Raw genomic sequence first — 14,507 nt, 5'->3', positions numbered from 1 at the left:
GGACTTGGCTTCTGTCATCATGGGGCTTTGCCAGCTGTACAGATGAGGACAAAGCACATAGAGTATCCTGCTGCAGGTTCTATGCCTGAGCTAGCAAGAGTGGCACACATTCCTGCAGCCATTTCCACTGGCCAGACCTGGTCTCCTGATACCTCCGTAAGCTGCAAAGGAGACTGCTGGTTGATGTGGTCTTCTTACACGTCTAAGAAAAGAAAATGACATCGATGGTATCTTGCCAATTTTTGCCATTTTTGGTTTTCAAAAAAATTCTTATATAAATTAAGATTAGAGAGTGTAATATAACACAAAATTCTCAAAGATAATTTCAAAAAAATACCCTTTAGCTACTCAATAGATATTTGTTGAATTTGAGGTTACTGGCTTTATACATAGAGGATTAAGTGTATTATTTTTCCCTCCTGGCCAATGGCAAAACCCCATCTCTACTGAAAATACAAAAAAATTAGCCAGGCGTGGTGGTGCACACCTGGAATCCCAGCTACCCGGGAGACTGAGGCACAAGGATCACTTGAACCCGGGAGGCAGAGGTTGCAGTGAGCTGAGATCACGTCAGCCTGGGCAACAGAGTGAGAGTCTGTCTCAAAAATAAACAACAACAAAAACAGCATTCTTTTTTAAAAAGCAAACACAAGGTAGTTCTCCGAGGTATGTGAGTGATGTGTTAGATATCTTCCATTTGTCCCACTCCCCATGTCAAATCTGTACTCCATCCTGCTCCACCTTTTTCTCCGCCCCTGGGTGCTGACCTGAGCAGATTATATAAGTAGGATCCCTTGCACATTGGCTTCTAGTTGAATTTGGTCAATGGGGAGTCCCAGCTGAAGGCTGGGAAGTGAGGGGAGGGAGGAAAGAGGTATTAGGGTGTTTATTTCCCAGGTTCCTCGTCAGCTTACCTTGAGCTGGCAGAGGAGCCCGTTCTATACAACTCTCTCCTTCCAGGTCCTGGGAATCTTTCCTTCATCTCATCACTTGGACCTACGGGTGGTGAGGGCGCACCTGCTTCTCCCCCCAGCTCCCTTCACTCTCCATGCATCCCGCCTACACCTTTGTAAGTAGTCCCTTGATAAACCTTCTCAGATGATTGTAATTTGAGTGTGCTGCTCCCAGTGGTGACCCTGTTGTGATGGACAGGACAATCTTACAGGGACAATGAGAAATTCTTAAAATATTGTGTCTGCTCTCAAAAAACTGACAAATATTTGGATGCACAAACCTAACACTAGTGGGATTCTGTAGAAATGCAGCAGAGATTTAGAAAAGAGGTTCCCGTGTGCCAGAACAGCTGGGGGAAGACTCTTGGATAGAGTGGGCTGAGGGGAATAGTTCTTGAAGGGAGAGGAGAAGCCACTGAAAAGAGGTCAGAATACTGATACTGCCAAATAAAAGGGTACACATTTGGGATATTAAATAACTGATGATTTAAGGTAGAAATGGGGAATAATAAGAAATAATAGGCTGTGTCTAGCGTATGAAGATCTCGGGACCTCATCAGAGGAGGTTGTTGCATTTGACTTAGCATAGTTCTGGGGCTGTGAAAACAGAAAAGGAAATTGCTTACCAGCTATTTAAAGTTAAGTACTTGGTGACAAGCTGGCTATGGGATTGACTGTTTACTCATGTTGTGGGTAAACAAAAAGACATATTGAATCTTAACTCAGATTTTAACCCCTGGTACCTGTGAGGGTGACCTTATTTGGAAATGGGGTCTTTGCCCACATCATTAAGATGAGGTCCTACTGGATGAGGATAGGACCTAAATCCAGTCACTGGTGTTCATATAAGAAGAAGAAAATTTGAACACAGACACCCAGGAGAGTGCCAAGTGATGACCGCGTCAAGGGTTGGAATGATGTGTCTGGAAGCTGAGGAACACCAAGGTTGTGGCAGACACTAGAAGCTGGAAGAGGCCAGGACATCCCCTCCCCTAACGCCTTCAGAGGAAGCACGGCCTGGCCAGCACCTTGATCTTGGATTTCTGGCCTCCAGAACTGAGAGAATGAATGTCTATTGGTTAAGCTGCCAGTACATGGCACTTTGTTACAGTAGTCCTAGCAAACTAACATTCAGCACATCTGAAGTATAGTCAAGAAGAAGCTAGAAATTAAGAAGTCGGACCATGTTTGGAATTGATTTAAGCCAAACAGTGTACTACGTGTGCCCTGCTAAAAATTATAATAATGAGAAACTGTTACAGCCTAAGAGTGACCCCAGGATTTGTAACTGACTTTGAGTGCCCAAGAACTGCATGATAAGTCTATTAAGATAAACTTATTTAAGTTCCTTGCTTTCATTTCTTTACATGTTTTCTCTTTTTTCCTATTAATATATACACAACCAGTGGACTTTTGATGCCCAGGTGGGTCTAGTGGTAAGCTTTCACTGCTAGGTTATGCTGTGGGAACTAACTCCCAAAGTTCAGTGGCCTAAACAAAGCTCACTTCTCACTCATGTGTTGGGCAGGCATGGCTCTGCTGCTCTTCTTTCTGGAACCTCTGCAGAAGGCATAGGCAGTTCTGGTGACCAAGGGGAAAGAAGAATGGCAGAACCATGCAATAGCTATAAAACTTCTCTTTGGAATTCATACACATTCCATTTGAGAGTCAGTCTCGTTGCCGAACCTGATGTCAATGTGGAGGTGAATCTGTTCCTCCCACAGGGAGTCACTCTAGGTCATGGCAGAGTGGGCAGGGGTATGTCATCCTCTTCCTGGGAATACAGCAAATAACTGAGGACAGCAGTGTGTTATACCAATGTTCCCTGTCAGTCACAAACGTGAACGTATGTCCCTTCTGTACTCCACATGCGTGTCTTTTGAGAAAAAATTGCAAAAATTCCACTCAATGATAGCATCAGGCCCAAAGTGCAGGCGCTCATGGGGGCCTCTACATCTACTCTCGATGTGTCTTCTCTCAGTCTAGTAACAGATGGACGCCCCTCTTCCCTGACACTCTGTGGAGCTGGGAAAGATCACGCCGTTGAGAACAGGGAGAATGAATTCAGGCCGACCCAGTCGCTGGTCCAGAGCGCGACGGGCATCCCTGTGGGTGGATGTAGGGAGGGTTCCCCACCTCAACTGTCACTACCAGTTAAACTTCAGTAAATTACATTGCAGCTACACACAACTTCCAAATCGAAGACTCTGCGCTCACAGGCACAAGAGTGAGGTTCGAGGAGTTGGCCTGTGAAGGTACTTGATCACTGCATGGTGAGAACCCATGGATGAAAGCTTTCCTTTCTTTGCCCCATTTTTTGAGACATTTCGCCAGGTTCCTCAGAAAGGGCCCCATTGATCTTGCACTGAGTCCCATTGGGTGGTCAGTTTGGTCACACATCCCACCCTCTCTGTTTCACCCCCTGCACCCGCACCCCTGCTCCCTGGGGTCACTTTCCCAGTTAAACAATTTGCACACAAGCCCTTGCCCAGGCCCTGCTCTGAGAGGGGCAATTTGGAGAACCCAAGCCAGAACCAAAGCAAGTGACAAGGCAAAGCCCGCAGTGAACAGGGCAAGAACTATAATCCTACAGGATAGCAACCCATGGTGGGGAACCATACACAACAAGCAACTGCCGTGGAAAAGTGGTGGTGTGACTCTTGTTTCTTTTGTTTGTTTGGGTTTTGGTTGTGGCTAACGACAAGGTTCACAGTCCTCAGAGCATCTTAAGAGTTAGGATAATGCCATGGTTTCTAGTATGTAACAGTGGATTTTCACTATTCAGAACTGCTTAATTTGCCCGGCAAGTAATTCCCTCCAGTTTTCCAGAGAGTATTAATACGTTCACCAATTGCTGGTTCTTTAAAGTTAATGATTCTTTACACTGTGTTATCTACATTTGTCTGGGGCAGCTAAATTACTCCCAGGAACTTTGCACACACAGCTGAGCACAAGCTTAAGTGGCATTATTAGGCAGCGTCTAGAAGCTGAACTTGTTCAGATTCCATGAACCAGCAGGGAGACAGCCCAGCGTGGGACTCATACCTGCATCTTCTCAGAAAGAGGTGTGTATACACAGAGGAGCTGCTGCTTTTACAAAACAGTTGATTTAGACCTAACCTTTGTAGGTCTAGCATAGAGAGGGACAAGTCCTAGGACTAAAACAAAAGTACAAATCTAGGAAATAACAAAATATTTTCTAAGTCAGGAGTGGCCATCCTGTAGAGTGATTGAAGACTTCTGTTGTTTCATTTATTGCCTTTGAAGCATGTGAAAATAAAACTGTTGTCACGAATTGTGTTGGTCATTTGATTAAAAACACCCAGCAGCATTAACATGCCAACTGAGCACAGTTGTTTACAGTAATTAAAATCTGAATGAATTAAGGATTCAAGTTTTGGAGAAGAAATTGTGCCCCATCCGCTTCTACTAGTGCTTTCTAACACCTCGATTAGATGGGCTACACTTAATTCCTGTGGGAGTTCATCGGTCCCAGGTGTAGGAAATACATTCTGAAGAAAGAGAGTCCTGAAATTTGGGAGATTCCCTACCAATTGGGCTACTTACTCACTTTCCTGTCAGCAAGACCGAGTGTCTATTGAAGATATTCTCTGCTGGCAAATGCTTTACAGTGCTGGCTTTTGGGAATCCATATTCGCTCACCCACTCCCACCCCGCGGAGTGCCCCATGTGCTTGTCAGTTGCATGGAGCCTGAGAACAATGTAAAAAAATATTCCTGGCAGGATATCTGCTTAGATATTTTCAAGCTTAGAGAAATCATTTTTTCACACCTGTAATCCTAGCACTTTGGGAGGCCGAGGCAGGTGGATAGCTTGAGGTCAGGAGTTCGAGACCAGCCTGGCCAACATGGCGAAACCCTGTCTCTAGTAAAAATACAAAAATTAGCCAGTTATGGTGGTGAGTGCCTGTAATCCCAGCTACTTGGGAGGCTGAGGCACAATAATCACTTAAACCCAAGAGGTGGAGGTGGCAGTGAACTGAGAGCATGCCACTGCACTTCTAGCCTGGGCAGCAGAGCGAGACTCCATCTTAATAAGAAAAAAAGAAAAAAGGAAAAGAAAAAGAAAAAGTATTTGTAATGGCACCAAGCAACACAACCTTATTCTTTATTTGGTTGTTGCTCTGAGACATTTCCCAGAGGTTAGGAATTTATATCCAAAAATAATGTTGACAGGCATGACAGTTTGGGGTTGAACAGAGAGTTGGGCTTGTTTGCAAAGTATCTCTTTAATTTTATCTCAGACATTTCACCATTCACCATCTAATTAATGAAAATGTAAGCCAAGATCTGGTTCTGTATCATACCACCCTGAAAAGATTTTAACAGCTTCTTCAACTCTAACTGCCTGATCTGTCGCTCCTGTTTAACTCTGTGTCCGTCTCCAAGATAACGGGAGTCAATCTCACCTCTTTCAGAGACTACACTAAGGTTGAGAAGGTGAGGCCCAACGAATTCAAGTGACTTTCTCATTGTCACAGTTACTGGCAGAGTTTGGGTTATACTCTCCTTTTTAGACTTATTCTAATTCATTCTTTAAAAACATTGAAAGGAAAGAGTTTAATTTCATATACAATAGAAATAGAAAAGAGGTAAACTCTCTAAAAGTAATAGTTATATATGGAGAAATCTAACTTTATTAAGGTTGAACAGAGTATACAGATTTATATTTTTTGTAGCTAATATATATTTCTCTTTTGGAATTGGTTGAAGTGGAAGAGACAATTTTATGTTTAATGTCTCGTGTCAGTTTTAATTTTCTGATTTAATTAGTTTCCTAATTAGAAGGGGTTAAATTAATTAACCTTATTATTTACTATATATTTAATGATTTCTCCTCTATGGGGAGTTACTTAATTTTCAATAATTGGAAAGCTTCTGACGAGAGGGAATATTGCCAAGTCTTACACTTATTGTTTTATGATCAGTGGCAGGAATAAGACAGATTAAGGGGAATTTTAGGTGAGATATCAGATACTTGCAAAGGTATTTCTCACTTGTTTTGAACCACGATGTATGTAAAAACTTGACTTGAGACTCCATAATTTCTGTCCAGTTTGAACTCAATGGCTATGTCCTTTGTTTAAGGATAAAATACATCCTAGAATGTAGACTTCTATAAGAAATAGCCCTGTCACATGATCTCTGTTATAGACAATAAAATAATCATGACGCATCAAATAATACTAAATTATAATGAAAAGGAGAGTTTCTGAAACTATCATCTGGTATATATGGCATAATAAAATATTTAGATTTTCCTCAGACTTGTCAGTGGACTAAACCGATGACATTTTTTGGGAAGACATAATAGATTGATAAGCCTAACAGCTATATGGCTTGAGGAAATCAATAAGTCATATTATTCCATGTTTATAAATATAAACAATTTGTGGATAACTATGTTTTCATGTAGCAATGTGTTTTCAGAGAGCAAAAATGAGGCTGCATCTACAAAATGGCTGATTTTGCCTTCTCTTCCCACTTTAGAAGGGCCTCTGCACGGAGATTTGAGCAGCCAGGCCTCTGCAGGCAGACGCGGACAGAGATAGGACACTGTTGCCCATTTTTCCCTGTCTCTGCATTGCCCCTTATCCACAGCAGCACTACCTGGGAGAGGCCCTGATCCATCAAGAAGTTACGTGAGTAAAGCTTGGGTACTAGTATAGTTAAAAACACAAGCCCAGTGCTTGTAGACCAGTAAGGTGATCTGATGATAGGAAATCCACTGTAGTTGAACAAACCTGTACTGAGCACGTAGGTGCATTGCATGCAGGCTTTGTGTTGCAGTCAAGGCCCGTCCATAGAATGACTGAGTTCCAGCCTGTAAGCAGTGTATCAAATGCCAACATAAGTTGTGTAGGGTAATGGAATTCGAAGTGTGGGATGTGACGGAGACAGGGATGTTTCGGGAGGTCGTTTTAGAGGAGGGGTCTTGAGAGACTTTCGAAGATCAACAGGAAGAGGAGGATGCCTGTTCCCTTTGGAAGGCAAGCCTGAGCAGAGGCCTGGGCTTGGGAGTGAGCATGGTGGGGTGGCAGGACTAGCAGTCAGCTCCTGCCTGGAGGAAGATGTCGCAGAATGGAGTGCAGGAGACACGTACAAAGAAGCAGGTTGGACACCTTCAGGAAAAAGCTTTATATGAGGAAATGACTGTCCATATTTGTCATAGATTAGAATCCTACTATTTTAAATTCCTATCAAAAAATTTTACAGGCTCAAGTTGAGACAGTAAAAACTGGTATTCCATTTGATTCCATTTGGAAAATATCTGCTCCTATTCTGTTTATTTTATTTTATTTTTTATTTTATTGAGACAAGGTCTCACTCTGTCGCTCAGGGTGGAGTGCAGTGCTGCAATCTCGACTCACTGCAATCTCTACCTCCTGGGTTCAAGCAATTCTCCTGCCTCAGCCTCCCAAGTAGCTGAGAGTATAGACGCGTGCCACCACGCCTGGCTAATTTTTGTATTTTTAGTAGAGACAGGGTTTCACCATGTTGGCCAGGCTGGTCTCAAACTCCTGACCTCAAGTGATCTGCCAGCCTCAGCCTCCCAAAATGTTGGGATTACAGGCGTGAGCCACCGTACCTGGCCTTCCCCTATTCAGTGTATAATAGCAGGCAAAGTAGTGCTGCTAGTTCCACAATATCCAAAAAAGTACTAGCTAGACAATGCTGACTCACTGCTTTGGTTCTAAAACGTCCCATAGTTTCCCACCACTTGTAGACTGAAGTTCAATCACCTTAGCCTGCCTTTCAGAGAACTCTCTAAGCTGTCGCTTTACATCATACACCCCCACTTTTGTACGCCATAGCCCGAGCACACCAGGCCCATGTCCTCCCACTCTCAGCAGAATAGATTACAGTACTTGACTCTCCAAACACATCCAGAACTTTCCCACCACAGCCATGGCTGTGTTCCATCACCAGCAACCCTCTGCACACATGCACCTGTGCAAATCGCACCTGCTCTTCTATGGCCAACCTTAGATGTCCCATTTCATGAAATATCTCTGATGCCTTGAGAAAGGATTTCTTTGGTCTCTTTGACTTGTGATTTACATACATATAAATAAATTATGTAACTGGCAGCTCTTTGGCTTCGATCAAGGATGACTAACTCAACAACATGTGACAGAGTTCATCCCACCCAACATAATGGCTGATGTGGTGCTGCTGTGAACCATTTTCAGGGCGAGGAGTACAAACAAGGCTGGAGGGAGCCTCAAATGTGAGAGCTTGCCTTCATCCCAATACTTATATTTAAAGTATCAAAAAGACTGTATTCTAAAATACTTTGCCATCTCATCACCACCACCACCCCACTCCCAACCCGTCCAGTACTAAAACAAGTTTTTGATTTTAAGACAGGGTCTTGCTGTGTTGCCCAGGCTGAAAGTGCAGTGGCGCAATCACAGCTCACTGCAGCCTCGACTTCACAGGGCCCAAGCGACCTTCCCACCTCAGCCTCCCAAGTAGATGAGACCACAGGCACACACCACCGGCTACTTTTACAATTTTGTGTAGAAATGGGGTCTCAGGCTGGCTACGGTGGCTCATGCCTGTAATCCTAGCACACTGGGAGGCTGAGGCCGGCAGATCACTTGAGGTCAGGAGTTTGAGACCAGCCTGGCCAACATAGTGAAACCCTGTCTCTACTAAAAATACAAAAATTAGCCAGGCGTGGTGGCAGGTGCCTGTAATCCCGGCTACTCCAGGAGGCTGAGGCAGGAGAATCGCTTGAACCTGGGAAGCAAGGGTTACAGTGAGACAGGATGGTGCCGCTACACTCTAGTCTGGGTGACAGAGCAAGACTCCATCTCAAAACAAAGCAAACAAATAAAAAAGGAAGTTGGGTCCACTGTTTTGCCCAGGCTGGTCTCGAACTCCTGAGCTCAAGCCATCCTCCCGCCTTGACCTCCCAAAGTGCTAGGATATCAGGCGTAAGCCACCGCACCTGGCCTAAAACAAGTTTTACTTCCCCTTAACTCATATCCCTTCCATATTTAGTATGAGGCCTGATATCAAGGCCTGGATGATGAGTAAATATTTTAAGGAGTGGATGGATGCGTTTTGAATGAATTAACATCACTGCCAGGGATTTTTCACCTTTTAGGACGTCTTTAAAGATAATCATCATAATACAGATTTAAAGCTTATTCTAATAAGGTTTCCTTGTTCTATTTCATTATACTTTACAGCTGGAGACACATGTTTGGGAAGGTTAGATCAGGGGTCAGCAAACATTTTTCTGTAAAGGCCCAGATAGAAAACATTTTAGGCATTGTGGTTTATACAATCTCTCTTGTGACTTCTCGACTCTGCTGTTGCACTGTGAAAGCAGCCACAGACGCTCTGTGTAAAAATGAGCAAGACTGTGTTCCAATAAAACTTTATGTACAAAACCAGGCAGCAGGCCAGAGTTAGCCTTTGGGCCTTGGTTTGCTGACCCTGTATTGGGTTTTCCAAGGTCACACACTAGCAAGTGGAAGAAACAAAGAAAGACTAAAACCCAACAGGTGTTCACTAACTAATGAGCCTCTTGACCCCCGTACAGCACTCTCCCTGCTTCACTGTGATAACTGTGTGGTCTCAGGAGGTCTGTCTGAATGCTTGACCATCAGGAAAACAAGGGAATTAGGGCTAATTAATTAGTCAAGACTTTGAAATCCACTGAGAAATGGGGCCTCATATTAAGTGCAAACTATCATCCTAAGTAATATATTTGTGGCACTTTCATTAAATTTTCTCTCAAATCTTGAAAAATAAGTATCTCCTAGCTGCCAAGATTTTCATCTTAGTATAATTATGAAGCCTCCCCAAATAATCATTTTCCAGTTTGCGATACTCAGTGGGGTACAATGCCAGCTGCGGAGACTGGATGGAGCTGTTTAATTTGAGACTTATTAGCACAGCACAGGTGAAAATGAAGAAAGTCTTAGTGAAATGTGCTCATCGTATGTTAAATATGAATGCTTATTGTTAAGTGAAGCTCACAGAATAAAAGAAAAGCACCAATCTAAAAGGAGTTCATTCAGTGTCTCTAGCAAGATAAATATAGGAATTTTAGGGACTTTTTCACAGGTATTAATAGAAACCATTTTTTATTAGGAAAAAAGCAGATATTTCAACATGTTATAATAATTTTTTGGGGGGAAGTTCTTTTTTTTTTTTTTTGAGACTGAGTATCACTCTGTTGCCCAGGCTGGAGTGCAGTGGCATGATCTCAGCTCACTGCAACCTCCACCTCCCAGGTTCAAGCGATTCTCGTGCCTCAACATCCCAAGTAGCTGGGGCTACAGGCGTCCACCACCATGCCCGGCTAATTTTTGTGTTTTTAGTAGAGATGGGGTTTCACCATGTTGTCCAGGCTGGTCTCGAATTCCTGACCTCAGGTGATCCACCCGCCTCAGCCTCCCAAAGTGCAGGGATTACAGGTGTGAGCCACCGCGCTGGGCCAGTTTTGGTTTTTTGAGACAGAGTCTCACTCTGTCACCCAGGCTACAGTTCAGTGGCGTGATCATGGCTCACTGCAGCCTCAACATCCCGGGCTCAGGTGATCCTCCCACCTCAGCCTCCCAAGTAGCTGGGACTACAGGTGCTTGCCACCATGCCCAGCTAGTTTTTTGTATTTTTTTTTTAGAGATGGGGTTTCACCATGTTGCCCAGCTGGTCTGAAACTCTGGGGCTCAAGCAATCCATCCACCTTGGCCTCCCAAAGTACTGGGATTATGGGCGTGAGCCACCATGCCTGGCCTATTTTAACCATTTTAATGAACAACATATTCACCAAAGAAAAAATGGTCACAAAATGAGGTGTGTGGCTCCTTAAATGAATTAATATACATTTTTAAAAGTCTTTTTACATCAATAAGTATTTGAGCTTTAAGCTTAGAGCAAATTTAGAAACTGCAAATCTAAAAGGGCGTCTGTGAGTCACTTCTTGCTATGAACTTTCTATTCCCAGTTAATTCTCAAGACAAATTTTCAAAGATGTTATAAGCCCAACCATATAGAAATTCTAACACTGTGCTACATTTCATTAATAGGGTTCACAAGTAATTCTCTCCTCGGTGGTAAATTGGTTCATTTTTTTTCATTTAAAATCATACTACTTCTTAGAAAGACAAAGACCATAGTAAGAATATTATTAGTCGGCTGGGTGCGGTAGCTCACGCCTGTAATCCCAGCAGTTTGAGGGGCCGAGCGAGCAGATCACTTGAGGTCAGGAGTTCGAGACCAGCTTGGCCAACATGATGAAACCCCGTCTCTACTAAAAATACAAAAATTAGCCGGGTGTGGTGGCAGGCACCTGTAATCCCAGCTACTCCGGAGGCTGAGGCAGGAGAATTGCTTGAACCCAGGAGGCGGAGGTTGCAGTGAGCTGAGATTGCGCCATTGCACTTCAGCCTGGGTGACAGAGCGAGACTCTATCTTAAAAAAAAAAAAAAAAAAGGAATATTATTAGTCAAGAGTATGGAAGGGAAAGGATGAATCAAAAAGAAACTCGCAGGAAAGAAGCATGCAGGCCAGGCCCGGTGGCTCATGCCTGTAATCCCAGCACTTTGGAAGGCCGAGGCGGGCAGATCACCTGAGATCGGGAGTTCAAGACCAGCCTGACCAACATGGAGAAACTCTGTCTCTACTAAAAATACAAAATTAGCCCAGCGTAGTGGCGCATGCCTGTAATCCCAGCTACTGGGGAGGCAGAAGTAGGAGAATCCCTTGAACCCGGGAGGCGGAGGTTGTGGTGGTGAGCCGAGATTGCACCATGGCACTCCAGCCTGGGCAACAAGAGTGAAACTCTGTCTTAAATAAATAAATAAATAAGTGCATTGATTGGGTAGGCTGGACTTTCTGCTATTTCCACTGGCATATAAGAAGCCCTCATCGGGTGCCTGCTAGGAATACTGGTATGTTGTCTTGCTCCTGTTACTCACGCTGGCGTAGAGGACAGCATCTGCACCATAGTTGTGGAGGGAAAGGAAAATAAAACTACGAAAAGCAAAGATAAAAAACAGTTACTTTTACAACGCTTTGTCCAGGCAGCATTCCGGTGATTCAGTGAGGATTTAACAGAGTCTTGAATAATTTTGGTACCTTTCTAAGTGAGAGAATTTACTTAATCCATTTACCTATATGAGGCAGCTATGTGAACTTTAGAAGTATTTACAAAATCAGGGGAATATGCAGATAGTGTTGAATTGAGTTGAACGTTCCATTCCTGCAAAAATGTTCAATGTATTGGATATGTGTTGAAGGGGAGGAAAATTATCTCCCCTTCTCCCTTTCTAAGTTTTCAGCTGGGCTCCTGTAGCTAAAGACAGACTGACAAGAGGAAAGTATACACATTCTAAAAGTCTTACATGACACAGGGGACTTCATAAGGAAATGACCCAAAGAAATGGTGAAATCTGAGCATTTTTATGCTAGATTTGATGAAGAGCAACAGAGGGGAGAAGTGAGAAGACAAAGGGTCTGAGCTGAGCACAGGGAGCTTGACAGTAAAAGCACTCTTTTCCCCGGAGTCTAGCGGAAAAGAGGAGCTTTTCTCTTTTCCTGAGGAGCTAATGACCTTCTTCAGGGGAGAAGAGGGAAGGTCAGACTCCTTCCTGCCATTTCTCTAATGCCTGCAGCTTGAAATATTCACTATGCCCTATTTTGGGGCAGCGGGTCCTGAACACCACTGTAGAGAAACATCATAAAAACTGGAACTAGGGCCGGGCACGGTGGCTCATGCCCTTTGGGAGGCCGAGGTGGGTGGATCACTTGAGGTGAGGAGCTCGAGACCAACCTGACCAACATGGTGAAACCATGTCTCTACTAAAAACACAAAAAAATTAGCCAGGCATGGAGGTACACACCGCGGTCCCAGCTACTCGGGTATCGGAGGCAAGAGAATCATTTGAACCCAGAAAGCAGAGGTTGCACTGAGCCAAGATCATGCCACTGCACAACAGCCTGGGTGACAGAGCGAGACTCTGTCTCAGAAAAAAAAAAAAAAAAAAAAAAAAAGAAACACTGGAATTTTATGTCTTATTTTAGGTTTTATAATTTCTGTATCTCATTCCATTTATCCGTGACACACTCAGTAGAATCAGAGAAAGAAGTGTTACTTCTTCTTTTTAGTGCTAGTATTTAAAAAAGATGCATCAGCGCTCAGCATGCTTGAGCTTCAGTACCCCAGTGCTTGCCAGTTTGCTATCCTGTGATATTCTGGGCAGTCACTCTTAGACTCTATCATAAGAATAGTTACTTATATGCTCAGTCAGATAGTTTCAGGTATAAAATTATTAATCCCAGCCTTTTTAATGCTAAAGGAAGATTCCAAACGGCAAACGAAAACAGGAAACTTTGCAGGGACTTGAGCTGCTTGAAGCCAAGACGGTCCTTTTTTCTCCCTTTCTCTACACTTGCTTCCCAGTTTTTTCCTTGGCTTTCTTTTTCTTTTCTTTTCTTTTTTTTTTTTTTTTTTGAGACAGAGTCTCACTGTGTTGCCCAGGCTGGAGTGCAGTGGCATGATCTAGGCTCACTGCAACCTCCACCTCCTGGGTTCAAGCGATTCTCCTGCCTCAGCCTCCCTGAGTAGCTGAGATTACAGGTGCTTGCCGCCACGCCCAGCTAATTTTTTGCATTTTTAGTAGAGACGGGGTTTCACCATGTTGGCCATGGCTGGTCTCGAACTCCTGACCTCAGGTGATCCGCCTGCCTCGGCCTCCCAAGTGCTGGGATTACAAGCGTGAGCCACTGTGCCCGGCCTTGGCTTTCTTTTTTCGAATCCTCTCTTCTACCTTGCTTGACTCAATATTCTTCTTCCTTCTCATTTCCTTTGTGATAAGATGGGAGACATGCAGACATTTTAGCTGGTAAAGCAAAACATGCTAAAGGAAGTTAAATTAGGAGAATTTGATGTGAATACATGACTGTTTTCACCCTGCATCTTGCAATAATAATTTGGCTGATAATAATTAAGCATTTTGTTAGGATATTCACTCTTACTAGCAAAAAAAAAAAAAAAAAAAAAAATCATGCTTCTCTACACTGCCCCTCCTGTGCCTTGATGGGCCACTATTGCCACTATGAGCTTACATCAATTTCCCAGACCTGTTTTTCTTGAATTCCCTCCAATAATAATAATCTTAGGCTGCCTTGGAGCTCACTTGCCTAATCCTTCTTCCTACAACTCCGGGGGCTTCTTACTGCTGTTACCGGAAGGGGGTCCTGAATCAAACCCCAAGAGAGGGTTATTGGATCTCATGCAAGAAAGAATTCAGGACGAGTCCATAAAGTGAAAGTATATTTATTAAGAAAGTAAAGGAATGAAGAATGGCTACTCCATAGGCAGAGCAGCCCTGAGGGCTGCTGGTTGCCCATTTTTAGGGTTATTTCTTGATGATAAGCTAAACAAGGGGTGAATTATTCATGGTTCCCCTTTTTAGACCATATAGGGTAACTTCTCGACTATGTCATGGCATTTGCAAACTGTCATGGTGCTAACGGGAGTGTAGCAGTGAGGACGACCAGAGATCACTCT

General features: G+C 43.6%; 1 protein-coding gene across 6 annotated transcripts in view; it reads left to right on the top strand.

Annotated features, from left to right (window-relative positions):
* LOC105474947 (5-hydroxytryptamine receptor 5A) overlaps window positions 1-14,507 on the top strand; it is an 87,666-nt gene that overhangs the window by 4,852 nt on the left and 68,307 nt on the right. For 2 of the 6 annotated variants that reach the window (XM_011729896.3, XM_071094199.1), the window contains exons 2-4: window positions 961-3,226; window positions 3,866-4,018; window positions 6,464-6,615. The gene's annotated coding sequence lies outside the window, so the exon portion shown is untranslated. The remainder of the gene's footprint in view (window positions 1-960; window positions 3,227-3,865; window positions 4,019-6,463; window positions 6,616-14,507) is intronic. The other 4 variants (XM_011729892.2, XM_011729893.2, XM_011729894.2 and 1 more) reach the window with 4 other exon arrangements.

Source organism: Macaca nemestrina, chromosome 4, assembly GCF_043159975.1.
Source record: "Macaca nemestrina isolate mMacNem1 chromosome 4, mMacNem.hap1, whole genome shotgun sequence".
Taxonomy (NCBI): Eukaryota; Metazoa; Chordata; class Mammalia; order Primates; family Cercopithecidae; genus Macaca; species Macaca nemestrina.
The sequence above is the reverse complement of the archived record's forward strand: the minus strand, read 5'-3'. Positions and strand labels throughout refer to the sequence as shown.